The sequence below is a fragment of the Falco naumanni genome, chromosome 8 (assembly GCF_017639655.2).
Source record: "Falco naumanni isolate bFalNau1 chromosome 8, bFalNau1.pat, whole genome shotgun sequence".
NCBI classification, from domain to species: domain Eukaryota; kingdom Metazoa; phylum Chordata; class Aves; order Falconiformes; family Falconidae; genus Falco; species Falco naumanni.
Genome location: NC_054061.1, coordinates 30,157,431 through 30,176,644, shown reverse-complemented (window position 1 = coordinate 30,176,644; position 19,214 = coordinate 30,157,431). Strand labels below are relative to the sequence as shown.

The window sequence follows — 19,214 nt, the reverse complement described above, 5'->3', positions numbered from 1 at the left end:
CTTGCCTAGAGTAAAGTAGGGGTTATCGGTCAATGTCAGGTTCAGCACCCAGTGACCCACTGGGTTAAAATTGTGGTAGTCACAAATCAAGAGCATAATGAAGTCTGAGAAGAGGGCTATGCTGATTTATTAGGACATCTGTCTGGCTATAGACAGCCTAGTACTGCCCCTCTATAGTGCGAGCTATTAGCATAATCCTCACCATGAAACATCTTAGAGATTTAGAAGAGAGAAATAAAGTGTTCAAAGATGACCAGCAAAACCAGAAGGGTTTATGCTGTAATGCTCATTGTAAGTCTAAATTTTTCCAATATTAATAAGTCTAACTTTATGCCAATACCCCATAAAAATAATATTAAAAATAAATCGATATTAAAGATAAATTAGTGTCTTCAGTTTTCCAAAACTACTGAATTTTCAGAACAATTCTAAAAGTCTGTTCATAATAAAATAAAGTCACTACCCCTGCTACTTTTCAAAGACCTTTTCATCTTTTAATCTTTTATTATTCATTTATATTTAACCACAGTGGTGTCATCCACATATAATCACCTTCATTCTTACAAAAATAATCTCCTAAATTATGTAATTTTAAATGTAAACTTCAATGTTTTTCACCAATTAATTTGACTACTCTTAAAAGGAAGCAGGAATTAAACACAAACTTTCTGAGTTTTGCCTATAAATAAGACTAAGTCCATATCATAGATGCTGTATGCTGTAAATGCTGTAATACTACTTTATATCCTATAGGTCAAGAAGTTTGTGAGCTGCATACTAACTAGTACTGTCATGTGCAAAGCTACTTTTTTTTTGTACATGAGAGGCATTCAACTGAAAAATCAGACAGATCGTTATTTCTTCCTAAGGTGAAATAGGTTTCAATCTCTGAAGATTAAATTATTCCCTGAAGATTACTTTATATTTGACTAGGTATTAATAAAGATTGTCACTGCTCATATGCCTTCAGCAAAAAAAAAGTTAAATATTGCATTGAAAAAAAAATATATGGCTGTGAATGTTGAATGAGTTTCATCACTGGTATTATTCCATTTCCTCTGTATTAAATGTTATCTCAGATAGGAATTTAGCTGGTAACTATAAAAATATGAGATGTGAGTAGTTAATAAATAGATACTGAATACTTCGAAAATATGAAGTACAAGCAAATACTGCAAAGTGCTGTCAGGCTGATCTTTTTAGACCAGCTGTGATAGTAACATTTCTATACCAACAGAAAATCTGGAAGTATTAGCTTAAAAATTATCAAGAGATAATTAACTCATTAAGGGTGTGACACTTCTGAGGCTTTTGAAGATTAGGTAATTTCTTGGCTATCTTCTCCATTTCATATCAGAACAGCCCTGAGACAAGATCTAGAGAGCAGTACTGCTGAAATACAATAAAGAATCTATAGATTAAGACATTTTTGCCGTCATGAAACAGTTATGAAGGATGCTTGATAAACTTTGGAAAGATGCAAACAATGCACAGCCTCTTGTCCTACCTAATGAAGGCATCAACAGTAACACAGCAGCAAAACCACTGAAGTACAATGTGTAGTAAAATTGCTGTTGTAAAGAGGAAACTATGTCTGGAATGAAGCGAGCACCTTTTTATGAGAGCTGACAACCTCTACCTGTGAGCAGATGACATTTACTACACCAGAGAAATGCATGGAGATTTGCAGGGTCCTTACAGCCATCCTACCGGGGGATGCAGAGTTTGAGGATATCTTCCGAAGTGCTTGTACAGTTAGCACATTTGCTGTATGGCAGAGTAGAAACGCCCACTAACTGCGCATGTGGACATCACGGCTTTACTTAAACCAGAGTTAAGTCTGGGCAGCCTGCACTGAGCAGCATGAACAGAGAAGAAATAGAAAATATAGAATATCAAGAGTACTGCAAAATTTTAAAACTATGTTTATTTTAGTTTCAAAACTCTCGATATTTCATGCTGCTGTGCTGTTTTTTTGGCTATAGTTTGTGTTCAGTGAAAACACTTATATTCAAGAATATACGGCCATTTCTTAAATTCAGTCCAATTAAAAGAATCTGAAGTAGACTTAGCATTCACTGCTTAGAAAACTGAACATGAGAAAACCTGTGCATAACTGCCCTGATTAGCAAAGCCAAGATTCAACTTGTGTGTGATGGCCTATTTACTTCACTTAGGTAAGATTTGCTCGTCCTCAAAGAATTAAGAAGGGGAGAAACTGAATACCCAATCATTTATTTGAACTTGAGAATGAAAACTACGGAGTATTTTTTCCAAAATAGCAACATAAATAAATACGTGTATGCATAGTACTTGCCTCCATAAATTCCAGCGTTGTTCTTCCAGCTGAGTCACTAAGTGCTCTATATATTTGTTTGAGTCCATATATTCCTAGAAGAAAAATGATCAAAAGGTTAGTTTTTCGATGTCCAAAGCATTTGTAAAATTTTGAGTAAAAGACAGAGTCAGTGTGTGGAGTCCACTTTCATTGTGCACCCAAGGTTATCCCATGTACATAGAAATCACAATGACGTAGAAATCTAGATTAAAGCCAAATTTGGATTCACACTAAATGAACAGGGCAGTAGCCCAATATGCTTTTCAGAGATGATTTGAGGGGAAGACAAAAGGCGGTGAGCATATGCAAGCAGCACAAATAAATTACAGTACATATAAATACATATCTATATTCTAAGCCCAGAATTATCTTCCCTGGATCCAGACTGAAAAATAACTTCTCAACAGTGCAGTCACTGTTTTGGTGCACATTTTGTTTATTTTAGGTATAAATCAAAGTGAACTGAATATTTGACTCAAATATTTATTTCACGGATGGTCTGAAAAATATTATAGCATGTACTCTATTTGAAAATGAAACTATAACTCAGCTCCTACATAATTTTCCAGTTCAACTTTTGCAGATGCTATAACTTGCAATATCAGCTATATGAAAGCTACTATATTTGTGTCTAGACAGAATTTCTGACAAATAATCATGACGAGATGAACAATTCAGATTTTTTTCTTATTGAAGCCTATTCTTTAAATTCAGTGCGAAGAGATGATGTTTATTCTCAGTAGCGAGATACGTCAGTAATAGAAATATACCACTTCATTTCCAGGAGGAAGGCAACTTCAGTGTTATTTATATAAAATACTTCAGAATGAACTCACAGCATAATGTGATAGAATACGATATATTTGTATGACAGCAGTACCAACACAGCCACATTACTATTATTCTGAAAGCCTATCAGTAATGATATAACTCTCTTGAAATATCTCACCAAAGCAAAAATATGTTTCAAAGCTCATACTTCAGGAAATAACAAGTATTGGAGTACTATATGGAAAAGAATCCATCTTCACTTTCTGGAGACAAAAGCTCTATTTTTATAGCTCCACTGTTTTAGCTTTGAACTCATCACAAAACCACTTTGTGGGGTTCTTGTTTGTATTAGGAGTTCTTTCTTTACTACTATTATTTATTTTGTGTACCAATATGGATTTTTGTTGCAAAGTAGTTAGTTCTTCTGAGCCATTTATCTTCATGACCAGGAATATGAGATAGCTACCACAGTACATCATCATGCCCTCTCAAGGTGAAGATAAATGTTAGCTGATTTTAATGACCATAATTTATATATAAATGTATATATTTTTTATTTTTCAGAACTGGAATTGTTCTAAGTGATTCTGTGTTTCTGCCCACAGTAATTATTTTCTTGTTCTGATAGAGAGAGTGGTTTCTCAAAGGCTCTCGTGGCACAAAGAAATGGCCCCTGGCACAGACGGGAAGGAAGAGTAAGGCACTGCCCCCCAGGAGCCTGTGTGAATGCATCTCAGCTGTATCCTGTTCAAACTGTGTTGCTTCAAAACCTTTGGGTATTGTGAAACTTTCTATTAAACTCTATGGCTGCCCCAAGCTTAAATTTTAATCTAAGTGCTGTAGATAGACATATCTTGTAGATGTTACTTTCAGAAAACATCAGATAATGTAAATCCCGAGAAACACCATGAACTTCAGTGGCATTAATATAGCTTTTATACCAGTGCTGTTTAGATTAGATGCTGGCATCAGCATTGGCTCTTACTCTGCCTGTTACTCAACTGAGTTGAATTTTACTTGGAGTACACCATGTCAATTAAGCAGCAAGATTCTTCCAAGCCAATACAAGTAAAGTCATTCTGTAATACACACATATTACAGTCCAGAAAAAAATATACTGTGCAAATGTATGATGATGATCAGTTGCAGTACCAAGTTCTTTAAAACAAGCTGCCTTTTTTTACATAATATTTTTTACTGCAATGAACCTGGTATAAATTAGTATTAATACCTTTACATCTTTTTAATGTAATATTAAACAATGTTCCTGATTTATTCATCAGTGCACTTTGCCCTACAGGCAAGGATAGGATCAGCACTTTTCTTCTGCATAATTCTACCATGATAATATAAAAAACTCATTCTGAAGCTATTTTCTCAAAAATACTGTCTAGAAAAAAAGGCAATAGGGAAAAAGAAAGCAGTGTGCTTATACTGTATGACTGCTGCCTTCATGTTAAGTTTTTCCTGTAGCAAATCAGAAATATTATTCTATTTCTCTTTGAAGACCTGCAACTCAGGAGTACGTAATCTGTCAGTGTGCAAAAGTGATGTAAAAAGATCAACCATGATGTGACAGAACCATCGTGATTAGAAGTACCTCCTTTCTTCTCTGCTGCTGTGGCATATTCATGTGCCAGCCATGCCCAAAGCAAGCCATCTGCTCCAGACAAGGTCTCTGTTCCCAAGCTCAGGTTTCTGCTATTTTCTGTTATCAGCTATCCCAATAAGCCAAAGCCTGTGAACCCTGGATCAGAACCCAGTATTGTAATTTTGTCAATGTGAAGCAAACAGTCATTTGAGATTCAGAGCAACTTTGTAATTTAAAATACCTTGGCACGTGCAGTGAAAGCATAAAATGTGCGAAAAACCTCACAGTAGTCACACTTGTTTATGGTTGGACTCGATGATCTTAAAGGTCTTTTCCAACCTAAATGATTCTATGAGTCTATGTTCGCAAAGACTATATACACAATTCAGTAAAGCACCGACATATTTCAGTGCCCAATAGCTCACATTGAGGGGAGTAATACAAATACTTAGTAGCTTCCTTGGAGCTCTGTCATAGGAATGCTTTCGCCACGGAGACTTTGAGTAGCAGGGCTAACTGTCAAGTCTGAAAAATTACACAGAGTGTCATTTTCTGATGCGAGCATATGACTTCAGGAGTTCACATTATTGGAAGGAGGATCCAAGTGACACACACATATGAAGAAAAATACCTTTTCCTGATGAAAACAGAGACATGATCCAATAACTGAGCAAGAATAAGATCATTTAGGTAGACATGACTGGTACTTACACTAGATACTAATAAGACAGATCAATCAAATAGGAGAGAAAGGCTGTGAAAGCACAGTGGTCCCAGGGTTTCAGACACGGCTTACGGTTCTGCCTGTTCCCACTAGAAGGCTAAACACTGAGCACCTGCAAAGCAGGAGGGGGTAAGGCTGTGTAAGGCCAAGTCAATATTTTCTGAAATTAAGCATTTTTATTCTGAAGTTGGAGGGTCCAAATTAGCATATTCTTATAAATCTGGTGATATTTATTATATAGCGATTCTGCCGGCTGTGGAATTGCCTTCTATGCTGTTATTTGACTAGACCTCGGCAGCCTGAACTGCTCTGGCTCTGCTTCAAGTCCCACTCCAACCTCCCGCAATTCCTCCCGACTTGCAGGATTTCTGAGGAGTCAGATTAATACCCCAAAAAAAAGATATTTAAAATCATTTTCAGAATAGTGGGTGAAGCCTGTCCCCTTTCTTCTCAATTAGTTAGCTTTGAGCCAGGAGAATTTCACTTCTCCATCTATCCTCTTATGATGGCATATAACTGCACTGTTTTAAGGAGAAATCCTCCTGTAGTATGTTTAAATGCAGTAGAAAATTTTTCTAACAGCTGCGTAGATTCTGGCATCCAGGAGGAGTTGGTATGCAAATGTCACATACCAGCTCATCTAATTTAGAGAACATTAGAAGGTTGCTTTACCAAAATTGTCTCTGTTTTGAGCTGAAGCACAAGCCTACAAATGTATGTAAGTATGGGTTTTGACAGAACTAAATACCTAGCTTTGCAATGCTTAATTGTTTTGCTATTTCTTTTATTTCTTTTCTTTGTTAGCTGGATGGTTGTCAGGGAAAAAGAGGGAAAAGAAAGGAAATGAAGTGCTTGCACTGAGGCCCAGGATCCACTGCTCGGTATTTTGGTTGGTTACATGGGTATTTGTTCTGGCATATCCATGTTGTTGTGCTGGGCAGGGTATCAAAAATTATACAGCACACAGAACATTTTCCCATCCATTGTTCGGAGCAAACCCTTAGGGCAACCTTAGGCTTGTAACACAGGAGTCCCTTGCTGGAAGCTGGAGGTGATAAATTTAAGCTAAAGAAATAGCACGTAGTCTCTGCCCCTCCTAAGGAACTTGCACAGTTTGGTATCAAAGAGAGTTTAATGAGCTTAGCAATATGTGAAAAGGATTAAAGATACAGTCGTTGATCCAGCAAATCACTTGATTACATACTTAATTCAATAGGGCTACTCATGTGCTCCAAGTTAAGTGTGTGCTTCAGGACTTTCACTGGGCAGCGGGCACTGGGAGGTGGGCAGCACTGTGGTGGGACTGGGCCATCCCACAGCAGTGACACCCCTGCTCTCCGAAACCCACATGCCTCAACGGGGCATGCATGCACACGGCAGCTGCCCTGCCTGCCCCTGCTTCCCTGTCCTGAGCCAGCTCCCAGCGCAGGACCCGGGTGCACAGCTGAGATGCCTGAGTCTTGCAGAAAACAAGGAAATTGGGGCAAAGACTGGGCCAGCACTCACCTTCCTGCAGACCAGCTCTGAAGCAGGTCTGGGAGGTGAAAGTCATAATCACACTGTGGAACCCCAGGCATCCCATTCTCCCCCCGGCACATCTAATTCCACTCCTGCTTCAGCTGGGATGGACACTGAGCAGGCAGCCCTAACACAGCCCTCTGTAACGCTACCCCTTGACTCTGCTACTATTTGTACTTGAAGCCAGACAGGAAAGCATCAGCATGCAATCAGGCTCATGTACTTCACAGAGGAGGATGTTTGTCGTTGGGAAGTAGAGAAAAACACCAAATGAACAACCTGATAAATGCACAGACAAGTCCCTCCTCCTGGAGCCATCCAGCCCTTGGAGACAGGGAACTACACAGAGAGGCCGCAATCATGTGTTACAATGCGGAAAGTTGTATTTTCACAGGGAAAGGTTATTAGAAATCAAACAACAACAAAGCTGTCTGCAGCCAAACAGCAGACTGTTGCAATTCGGAAATGATATTAGCAAAGCAACAAGGGGGAAATCTAAGCTGTTACACTAAATGTGGAGACACAAGTCATCTTTGAAGGATCTTGGAAGAGTGCCCTGGGGTAAAGCTTTAGATCTCGGGAGAGTGCCTTCAGAGAATAGTATAACTTCTGTAAAATATTTAATTTTGTTATCATCCTGCTGCATAAACCTTTGATAGAAAAGAAGCTTTTTTCCAGCATCCCAGGAAGACATATATGTATATATCCACATATACATAAATTTATATATATGTATTCTTGTCTGGGCTATGTTTTTTGCATGTCTGAAAGCATTATAATTGACAATTTCAGCGAGCTGTCTGTTATACAACATTACATAGCTGCACACTAAAAATAAATCAGGTATAAAACCAGATAAAATGTCTTTGGATTAGATACTGTCACTCTCTTCAATACCACATCTAGCTAGACTGCTCATCTTCAGTGCTAAACAGCAATAAAAGGTAAACTGTGTGGCTTAAGGAAAGATCTTTTAAAACTGCCATTATCACTGGCTTATTCTTTTCCTACCTGATTTCAACATGTTATTTTAATTGTCAGTTTTATTAACAACTGGCATGAAAGTGTACATTTAGAGCCTCTGCAATGGAGCAGAAGGCTGGCAAGAGCCCTCATACATTTTACACCATTATGGTAAAACCAGCAATGATTATTTTAATAAATATGTTGAGCAAATTTCTTAATTGTTCAAAATCACTTAAGCCTCAGTGAACAGTTCATATTATATCTCAGCTGCAGTGATTAAAACTGATTTACCAACTCATCTGCAGCCAGTTGTTTTCATAAAAAAAATCAGCTGGGTTTTCCTCCTGCTGCTGCTTGGCGTCCACTTTGCACCCTATTAAATGGCCCTATCTGCAGATGACAGCGGAGTTTAATAAAGCCTGAAATAGCACAAGCACATTAGCTAATGGACAGATTCTGCACCCTGTGCTCTGAATCCAGGGATGGTCACAGAGGAATGCTACCCAGATATGCAGCTGGCATACCCAGCCCCACTGCATTTGAATTTTTGCCAGTATGTCCCCAGAGAAGGAAAAGCTCTGGGATAACGATGTGGGTACTCAGCTACTCAGTGACACCTGATGTTTGTGTTCTTCCCACATGGGGCCACAGACAATGCTGTAGTTCTACACTGTCTTCCACCATCTTATAAAACCTTCTGTTTTTCTGTAAGAAATTTTCTATAAGCAGATCTCATGGCTCAGGCATGCATGTGCAGGAGAGATGTATGGACCAGTATTCTGAGAGGGCTCTTCCTGGTTTAGTGGACCATAGGTGGAAGGTCAAGAAGAGATTTGGCAAGAACCACCACCACCATTCAGATTTCCAGATGCTTGGCTGGTTTCGATTGCTCCCCCTTTAAGGGTTACAGTGGTTTTACATGAGTTGTACAACCCCACGTCAGGGCCCATAGTGACTAACTCAGGCAGCAGGATAGCCATGATGCTGGACTTAAATTCTGGAAGAGGAACAGCTAAAAAGTTGGCTTAATTGTGGTCAAACACATTGAAGTAGATTTGCAGTAAATCAACGAAGGTACTGAGAATGAAGGAAAGAATCCCAGAGCTTCCCAGCTGCTCTCCCATGACACTAAGGAGTGAAAGTAAAAAGACAAAAATAAATGTTTCAGCTTTCCAAAGGGAAGCCTGATGAGGGATTCAGGCAGGAAAGCAGCAGAGCAGCTCTCAGCTGGCCCAAACCTGCTGAATTCCACCTTTTTTTGGTACAAGTGAGTGCTGTAATCTCACAGGCTGCTGCTGAATTCATAGTAATACAATACCGTGTCCCCCCGCCCCGGGCGGGTGCTGCGGGGCTGCGGGCGCTGCCCCCGGGCGGGCCGGAGCCCGGGCCCGCCGGCTCCCAGCCGGGCCCGCCGCTGGCCGCGGCCGAAGCCCCCGGCACGGCAGGGGACAGCGGGAGAAGCCGGCACCGCCCCGGCGGGACGGGAGAGAGGAGCGAGGCCCCGGCAGCGGAGCGGCCCCGCGGCACCCGGGCCGGGGCGGGCGGCGGCGGGGGGGGCTCCCGGCGCCGGAGCGGAGCCGCCCCCGGGCCCGCGGGCAGCCCCCGGCCGGGCGGGCCGTGCCCCGGGGCCCGCGGAGCCCCGCGGGGGAGCGGCCGTGAGGAGCCCTCCCGGGGCGGGGGCCGGGCGGGAGGAGCCCCCCGGGGGGGGGTGTGGGGCTGAGTACCCGCTGTCCTCCAGCCGGGGCACGCGGCTCCGGTTTAAGGGTGCCTGGTGTCGCCGTGTCGCGGCTCCGCACCGAAGCCGGGTTCCCGCGGAGCCACCGGGGTCAACGCAAAAACCAACGGAGAAGCTCCAGCAATGCCCGTGTTTCCCATGGCCCTAGGAAATCCCTGGCAGCGGTAAAACCACTGTACCGCATCTCATGTCGGGTTAATACTCCAGCCCTGAACTTTCAAAGCAGTTAACGGTTTAAGCAACACCTGGGATGAAGGACAAATTTCAATTTATAAAGCTATGATGGCTGTCCTCTTTCAGGGCAATGAAACAGAGCCCAAGATAAAGTAGGTGAGTGTTAGGATAAATTCCTATGATCAAACAGAGAGATAAAAATTATATTTTACAGAAAATAGGTACTTGCACAGATGATTTCAAACTGGGGCCCATTAGAAAAATCTGTGCTTATGTGACAGACTGGAATATTTTTCAAAATAATATAGGATATAAAGGAAGATAGTGCGGAGTAAAGTCAGACACCAAGAAGATAGATCAAATACAAGAGTAAGAGGTATCTCAAACCAGAAAGAAGGTGAGCAGGAGTAAGTGCAGTGAACATGTCTAGAACTTGAAAGATTCTTTTGTACAAACACCCTTCACTCCAAAAGTTTAGCATTCCTTGGCCTAAAAGCCTCTATGCAAATAACAGGCTATGACGTTTTGCCATTGAGCAAATGATTCTGTTGGGCTGTATAAGTAAAGGAAACGGGACATTCTGTCCAACATGCAAATCCATGCTATTTGTAGCTGATTTTCTTTCCCTGAAAGAAGTATAAATCAGTAAAAGCAAATACAAAGCATTATCTGGAATTTACAAAATTATCTTGAAATAGAAAAGGATGCTATCCTACCAGAGAAGTTTGCGTTTATTTGATGTCCTCTAAGTCACAGAGCTTTTAACACCAGTCACAGCTTCACTGAGCAATACATCAGAGGCATGTGCTGCTGCTGCAGGAACAAACCCTGTGATCACATGGAAGCGTCTGCTACAGCATCAACAGGTGGATGCCCTTGATTTGTATTTGGGGTCAAATCAGGAGATCCTTTTGGTAATCAGTCTGTATAAATGCCGAGTGACTATGGATACCCATCTATCCTGAGAGTAGCTCACTGTAGTGAAGTTCAAGCAGGCTGCTGAGGGCCTGATCCTGACCAGCAGGCAAGGAGCAGGAACAGCGGCAGATGCAGATGATGGTGCAGGATATATATGAGCTGCAGCACTCACCCACGCTTGTCCCAGAGGAAGAAAAAGCACCAAGAACTCTGAGCTTCTAAGCTACCAAAAAAAAAAAAAAAAAAAAATCAACAAGGCTGTTGCAGCAGCCAAGGACTTCAGTGGGAAATGGGAAAAACCTGCTTTTTTGGCCAGGAACAGATACAGACGGGCAGACTGCACCATAGCATCCTGACCATGTCTCCTGGGCAGGTTTGGGGTGCATAAAAGTCCTCTATATAATGAAATACAGAATGAACATACAAAGTGAAGCTCAGCATAGTGGTACATGTGACAGTTCTGTTTGATTGAAGTTATTGATGCCTATGTGCAAGTTAGGATTGTTTATATCCCAGCAATTCCACAAATGAAAAGGCATCAGTGTTATTTAGCACAATAGGTATTTGCTATATAGCTAAAACAGACATTTGGCATATATATATATATGTAAAAGAGTTCAAGAACTTGTGCAGATTTCACGAGTTTGCTGCTACATAGCATGTATATCTACATGAAATAATTAGGTGTAGTCTTGTTTATGTCAGAACCAATTTACATTAATAAACTTCACCCAGCAAAGACACTGATGCTGTAAGAAAATGCCCAGAAATGTTAGCCATAAAGATACAGAGTAAACACTGGAACAATAAACTAATCAGTTTCTGACATTACCAGGTAATTACAAATTCTGAATAATTTCTTGGATGTTTTTTATGAATATAAATCAACCACAGAACACGGAAGAACTGCTGGTGGGAGGCATTTGACTTACGTAGACATATGGCACTTGCATGTGATTCACACTGACCAAAGAAGACAAGGAGTCATAACAAAGATAGAAAAACATTAATGGGATCTATAGCAGAGCTGGGGAAATCTAATTCTGAGGTTATTACAGATGTTTGGGATTCACAGATAAAGACGCCTCATTCTCAGGTTGTATCAGACTTGTTAGCTCACTTGGAATAACTGCCATCATCCATCCCAACGAATACCTCAGGACCTGAAGTTTCTACCATTTTCTTTCACTGCTTCATTATCACTTGTCCTCACATTTATTCTGGCAACTTCTGACAAGGAACAAGGTACACACACAAATCAAGTGTACCTTCATATGGATGCATTTCCACTTAAACTAAATAAAAAAGCAGTAGATGCTTATTAGCTCAATCATTTTCTTATTAAAAGTCCATAGTAAAAATTATAAAATATCATGTATATGCACATGTATAAAATACATAAATGTAAGGTACAAAACCAACACAACGCTACAGGCATTTCAACCTGATGATCCCAAAATGCATCAGTGGGCAAAACAACGTGAGAAAAACTTCTGAGAATTTCCAGCTTCCGTCCCCTGCTCTAAGGGTGGGTACAAAGGTAGGGTTTAGTGAAACCCAAATTATCAGCTCTTTGGGGTTTGTATGGATGGAAAACTGGGAAAATGGAGGTGAGCACAGAGAAGGCAATGTGCAGCACCAAAGGCTGAGACCTCTTTTTGAGAGTTTTTGATTGCTTTCTTCTGCCATCCCTTTTTTGCCCACCTGCCACCACGCTTTGCTCTATCCACAAACTCTTTCAAACAGAGGAGGCAACTCTTTATAGCACATTTTGAAAACAAATCTCTGATGATGGCTCTGCTTGCAGTATCTATAGTCAAGAAAAATTTATCTCAGCGTTAAAAACATAGCAATGCTCAGGAAATCTCACAAGCTGCTTCCAGCATACTGCCTCTTCCTGGTACGCTGAACTCAGTGCGACTACTCTGACTTACATCCATCTATCTCATCTATACGATACATAAACATGTACATACAGAAAAATGATGGAACATACAAATAAATATGCTCCTCAACATCCCCAGTCCATTGGTTTGCTTTTCCGCTCTGTGTTTATACAGAGAAAAAAGAAGCGAATCAGAAGCTAACTCACAAATATTTCTATACGTTTTCATAGTTTGATTACAAAGAAAGCAGCAGCCATGCTCACAGGGTGTAGTCTCAGCTCATGTTCTACCTGAAGCACACTTATTGTCAGCTTTCATTACCAGGGCTTGCAGCTGGTTCAACTTGGGATATTGATTGATTGTAGCATGCAACGGCACCTAAGGCATGAATCAGTTGTAAAGTGTTGCCCAAATCGCACTTTCTTCAACCAAAATTCCCACTAATTTCCATGAGATAGTCAAGAAAGTAAAAACTTTCACAAATGCAACAGGATTGGCTCGGCTTGTTGTTATTTGTGCAAATGAAACAAAAAAATCTCTAAAATGTTCAATATATTTTCTTGTAGGTAGCACTTCAATTCGATGCATGCAAGGAAGCTAAACTTCCCCAAGAATCTTGCAAAGCAGGTTTCCCATAAGGAGCTCTGACCCCAGCTGCTGCAGCTCCCTGACAGCCACCAACTGTCACCGCTTACAAGACGAGGTCGCAGTCCCAGCGCAGGGCAGGCGGGCGCATCGTGGAACCTGACTTTCTGGGGTCAGAGGATTAATCCTAAGAAGTTTGGCATTTCCTAAGTGGTGTATAGGCTAGACAGCATCATGTGATACTGGTTGGAGATAAACCCTAAGTATATCAGGGATTTAGTGAAAGTGGATTTAGTGGAAAGAAAATGTTTCACTTTAATGGTAAGCTATAAGCAGAAAGTTCAGTAGAAGTGCCAGAAAGGGAATAAAACCTGGAACATTTGTGTCAGCAAACAGCATACAAGCATGCATTTATGTTGCACAGGCCTGTTAAATACTTAAGCCAAAGCAGTGCCTTTAGTTATATCCACTAATTCTCGGTAAATTCTGGGTGGAACAGAAAGCACAAAAGCACTGAAAGCACAGTTTCTTGCTGGGCTGAAACTCCAACCCTGCCATCCCCACCAGTGCTGCAAACACAGACATACCGATCAGTCTGGGGCAGCAGTAGCAATTAGATGCATTGGTAAGATTCGGGCATACTGGACTAAACGGGATGCAACAGGGTGGTGCTTGGGTCCTGCGGTTCCCTGCAGGCATGGATTAGCACCTGAGCCCAATGCTCCAGCCCCTCAGCTCGCCTCAGTGAGGCACATTGCAGGCAGCCAGGCAGCAGCCCCTGTGTCCTTTTGAAAAAGGTTGCTTTGATGGAAAGCTGAGAGGTAGAGCCATGCTCCCGGAGCGGCTGCGATGCATGGAGAAGGGATCTCGGGGGATCCTTTATTGACCTGTCGTCAGAAATGGAGCAGGGAGATGATACACTTGGGTAAATATGGATGTAAATTGCGGAGTTGAATGTGTAGGAGTAACCGAGCCTAACGTAAAGGTTTTCATAAAGTAGAAAGTGGTAGTTTTTCCTCCTCGCTTATGTGCCAAACAAAGCAAAACTCCCCCTTCAGTTCCTGCATATAACAATTTTATTAATAATCATTATTATCTTGTGATTTTATAAGTGGTCTAACACATTATTAATGTTTTGTCATCTGAATGCTTGTAACTTCAGTATGTACAGTAGATGCCAAACAAATATAATGACACTACTCAATTTAATAAGAATCTATTTGCTTTTCATAAAAATTAAAATGAACCTTTAATTTCATTCAGCATTTTAGAATTCACAAGTACAATGCGGTACAAGTGAAAGCAAAGCTGTAATTTAGCTCCTGGTTAATGCTAATAATTTTTTCTGCAGTTGAATATTGCTGCACTGAATTACAGATCCATCTCAAATTATGTGCCTAGAGATATTAGTTACAGTTATTGCAAACCGATCTGTTTTTCAATTCAAATAAGACTGAAACAAACACAAACGGTAGCAAGAAAGACTTGAAAATACTTGTTTAGATAAATATTCATTATCGGTTGCTACGCTGGATATATAGTGACAATTCAGATTACATGACAGCTTTTTGTTTCATACACTATCTTGCCAGTTAGCATTAAAAAATGTAATTTTAAAAATGCTCTTAATTTTATGTGTGAAATAGCAAGTGTTACACTTAGCTTTCCATGTTTCATAAACATGAATCTTTCAACCCACAGGGAACTTAATGCGAATTAACAATGAGAATATAAGCATAAAACTTTATATTTCTAATCTCATTTTTGTCACTAACTGCAGCTTGCTGGAAAAGTTCTTTACAATATTTAACTGAATTAGATTTTAAAGATCTTTATCAGCAGCAGATGGAAAATCTATGGCAACAGGTGATGAGTCATGTTAGTGTACCTGCTGCTCTGCTGCCGGCTTTGTGATGTTTAGGTACTGCATCTCTCCCTTGGGAAACAGACATATACACAATTTCCTGCAGAAGCCTTGGTTCTCACTGGTCGAGGCACAGAGGACAAATTAAAACAAAATACCTATCAATCCTGTACCTAAAAGCATTTTTTTTTCACATGAAGGTGTGAAGGTGACATCCCATTTCCTCTGTGCAAGGGTGTTATGATCCAGCTTCAGCTGGAGTCGTGCTGACCTTGATGGAATTAACTGAAGGCATGTCAGTCCAAATCAAAGACAGAAAAGAGATAAACAAAGTAATAATTTTTTCCTCTGTACTGTCAATGGGTGATTTTTAGAGTAATTGGACAAAAAGTTTTTGAAACTCTGGTTTAAAAAAAGTGTCATTTGGAGATACTGATTATTTAACATAAACATTCTGATACATACTGACCTCTTGCTGTCATCTAGCATTTGTTAAGCATCTCATGTTTCTGAGTATTGAAAACTAGTGGCAATAATTTATATTCAATAGAAAGGTTGAAATACTGCATCTGAACTGTGTAGGTGCTCCGTGTATGAATCACAGACAATTTATTGTATGATCTTCACAAGGGCTGATGATTAAGATTAATTTTCGTAAGCCTTACTATTTGCATGCATACTCTAGATTGGAAATATTGAGCTTATATTAAAACACAGGAGAAAAAGAAACTTTAAAAGTTGAGAGATATTCCAGCCCAGAAAGTGCTAAAGAATAAGGTATGTGTTCCCTTTCAAATCTTTATTATCTACACTAACAGGCATTTCATACCAAAAGGGTTGTCAAGCCCTGGAACAGGCTGCCCAGGGAAGTGGTTGAGTCACCACCCCTGGAGGTATTAAAACCATGTAGATGTGGCACTTACGGACATGGTTTAGTGGTGGGCTGGGCAGTCCTGGGTTAACGGTTGGACCCGAGGATCTTAAACATCTTTTCCAACCTAAATGATTCCATGATTCTAGGATTAGCCTTGAAGGCTCTGCCCTATCTCATGGCTCAGGCAGCGGGTCTCGCAGCTGCGCAGCTCCCACAGGGAGTCTGCAGAAATGGTAGGAACTTCTCCCATCTCACTTCTCACATCAGGAGAAGCCTACCATGTAAGTATGGTTTTAAGGTGTTACAGACATCAAGGTAGTCATAAAACTGAACCATGGTACCCACTCAGCTGTACTCATGTAGTCTTGTGTGGCTTTGCTGTGAAAAGTGCTGAGCATCTGCAAGTATCATTGATAGTGCAGAATTAAACTTATTCAGGGGAGGAAAAGCAATTTTCAAACTTTAGATACAGTCCTTAATCATTCATTTAAAAAGCATTTCCATAGCCATCAACTTGACAGTATTTAAATGAAAAGCCTCTGAAAACCTCTTGTTTTCCAACAGGAAATGTTTTCAGGGATTGGCATTTCACATGTATAGAGAAATTTACAGTAATCATATCCTGATGACAAGTCTAGGAAAGGATTTACATCTAGCGGGAACGATCTAATTTATCTTTCACACAGTAATACCCACTGGCTATTGTGAAATTTCATTATCAAGGAAATTAAAGACAACACAAGAAAATTAATGTTTTAAGAGAAAGTCGTATGGTCCATTTAACTCTTCTTTTGACTGTCCACATAATGTAATAAGATAATTTGCTTCTTTTCATATGCCTGAGTAATAGAAATAACACTTTTCATAAATCATCTACAAAAGCTTTAAGAACAAAAGCAAGCTAGTCAGTATAAAGCTTTCACATTACTTCTATATAAACGTGTATCATGTGTACTTTACCAACCCCCCTCTCAAAGGAAAACCCCTTACGATGAAAAATAACCTTCCTCCTCCTCTCTGACTTTTTCTGTCTGGATATCAAACATCTCACTGCCCAACAGTACTATCCTCTGGTTGCAGGGGACTCAATGGAAATTTTGTCACAAACTGAAGTGTCACAAACCGACTGTTAGGATGTGGAGACAGTGCCACGCTATGAAAACACAGCAAACGCTCCTTGCAGGAAGATGCCTCAAGCGCTTCATGGCTGGAGACTTGTAGGGAAGCACTCAAAAGTCCTGCTGGTGAGCAGAACCATTTCTCTTGCCTCACCTCCCTTTCTCCCAAGCACCATTTATAATTCTGTATCTTGTAAAACAAAATTGTCTGACCAAAAGGTTTTTGCAGGAGCAGTGAAGGAATAGGGCTTAGAAGAGGATGCCTCCTCCAGGCACCTGGGATGCGGTTAAACCAGCCTCCCTGCAGAAAAGGCCCTAGACCTGGCACCCCAGCGAGTTCTCCTGCTGTGGTCTCTCCTGATGAGGATGCTCAGGGTAAGATTTCAGATTATGCCCAACCCTGCAGTGCTAACCGAAACAAGCCTATCTCAGAGCTCTGTATGGCCTGGGTCTACCCGCCCAGCCACTCCTGCCTATGGCACTCCATTTGTTGAAGGGAGAAGCACAAACCACAAACAAATCAAAGCAGCGTAAGGTTCGATTAAAATGGGGCATTTAAACATCTAAAGATGCAGGCAGGCACCTGCATGAGATTTTAATAAGAATGTGGTCATTCTGCTCCCTTGGAGTTTTCTGAAATGCCTCTAGACTTTTGGTAAATTTTCAAATCTGTCTCCCCATCCCTTCCAAAGTACGCAACAGCTTTGCTTTTCTCTTTCTGAGAGGGGGGAGGGCAAGGAAGCCACGCATAAAAAGTCCTTTCCTTTGATACTTGCATTCATACCGTGTAAGGTAAAAAACCCCTCCTCTGTACATATTTGAAAGACACAATCATTTATATGTGGATAGCTGAATTCCCCCTTATATTACTTTGCATTCACGCATCAGATGCCTGGGGCCAGAAGGATGTGCTGAATATGAGAGTATCTGTCTAGCCACAAAGTAAATATGGTGCAAAGGGAGGATTAAGACAAGGCAAATGAGTCTGCCATTTCAGACGGCAAAACTTTGCAGGCTCTCCTGCAATGCCAAAGAGTGAAGAATTTCACAGATATGATCACACTGCTCTCCGTGCTGGGGGAAACCGAGTCACTGAACAAATCCCATTCTCTGAGTCATTCTGGCAAGATCGTGGCTGAAACCAAGATGTCCTCAGTCCTTCCACTCCTTCAGTCTGATTACATCCATCTCCCTAATCTGGCATCAGAAACGTGCCAAGTATGTATGTGCATTATACATGCTCACATGCACATGTACAAAAAATAAGCTAATTCAAAAAGTGTGTATTTAGTTAGGATCCAGTGACTTAATCTTATGGTCTCAAAAGTTGGAGAGGCCTTTTCCAAAAAAGAGTTATGCAGTCAGCTCTAGAGACATCTCAGGGGCAAGTGATTTTTTTGCTGCTTTGACAGATTGTACTGCTTATGCTAATATGTATCAGCTGATAGATCTCAAGCCATAGTGAATTGTTTTATCATTAAAACTTTGATGAAAAACACCTTTAGATTATTTGTCTCCTAAAATGCTCCTGATTAGAACTTCTTCTTTCAAATATAATACTAAGTTATTATTCAAGGCAGAGTTTTCTGCTTTCCACAAATCAGCAATTATTCATTTACATATGATGAGTGCTACATGGGGAAAACTTGTGTTTTACAAAATGCAGCACTCAACTCTTAACAGATATAGTACATCATAAATGTAGCTTGGACTTGGAATAATGTGGGGATGTACTATTCTCCTGGGAGATCTGAGGATTTCCTCATCTAATTTTAATTTATAGCACTGATACGCTGTAACTGCTTTATCTGAAAATGGTTACACACGCCAAAGATATGAGACACATACTAATATCCACTAAGAGGAAATTCTTGAACATGATTTCAAACAGAAGTATTTACTAAGTTATAATCTATATGGGTACCCTAATTAGTTCCACAATGATTATTTGCATCCCCTCCAAGCTTTGGGAAAGTTTGCAAAACAGGCTGCTTTCCAGTGGATAGCACTGCAATTCCAGTGCCACAGGAGCACAATATTAGGCTAGATTTCACCACTTCTGCAACCAATTTACATTATTATTTTCATCAGCATGTATTGGCTCCCAGAGACAGTCAGACGTGGAGTCCAGCTATACTGCTGTATGAAGGCA

The 19,214-nt window shown here is 40.6% G+C and overlaps 1 long non-coding RNA gene across 1 annotated transcript in view; it reads right to left on the bottom strand.

Annotated features, from left to right (window-relative positions):
- Positions 1-2,322: 2,322 nt before the first annotated feature.
- The window catches only part of LOC121092613, a 126,529-nt gene continuing 109,637 nt past the window's right edge, over positions 2,323-19,214 (bottom strand). Inside the window, exon 3 of the long non-coding RNA XR_005829350.1 lies at positions 2,323-2,391. This is a non-coding gene — a long non-coding RNA (uncharacterized LOC121092613). The remainder of the gene's footprint in view (positions 2,392-19,214) is intronic.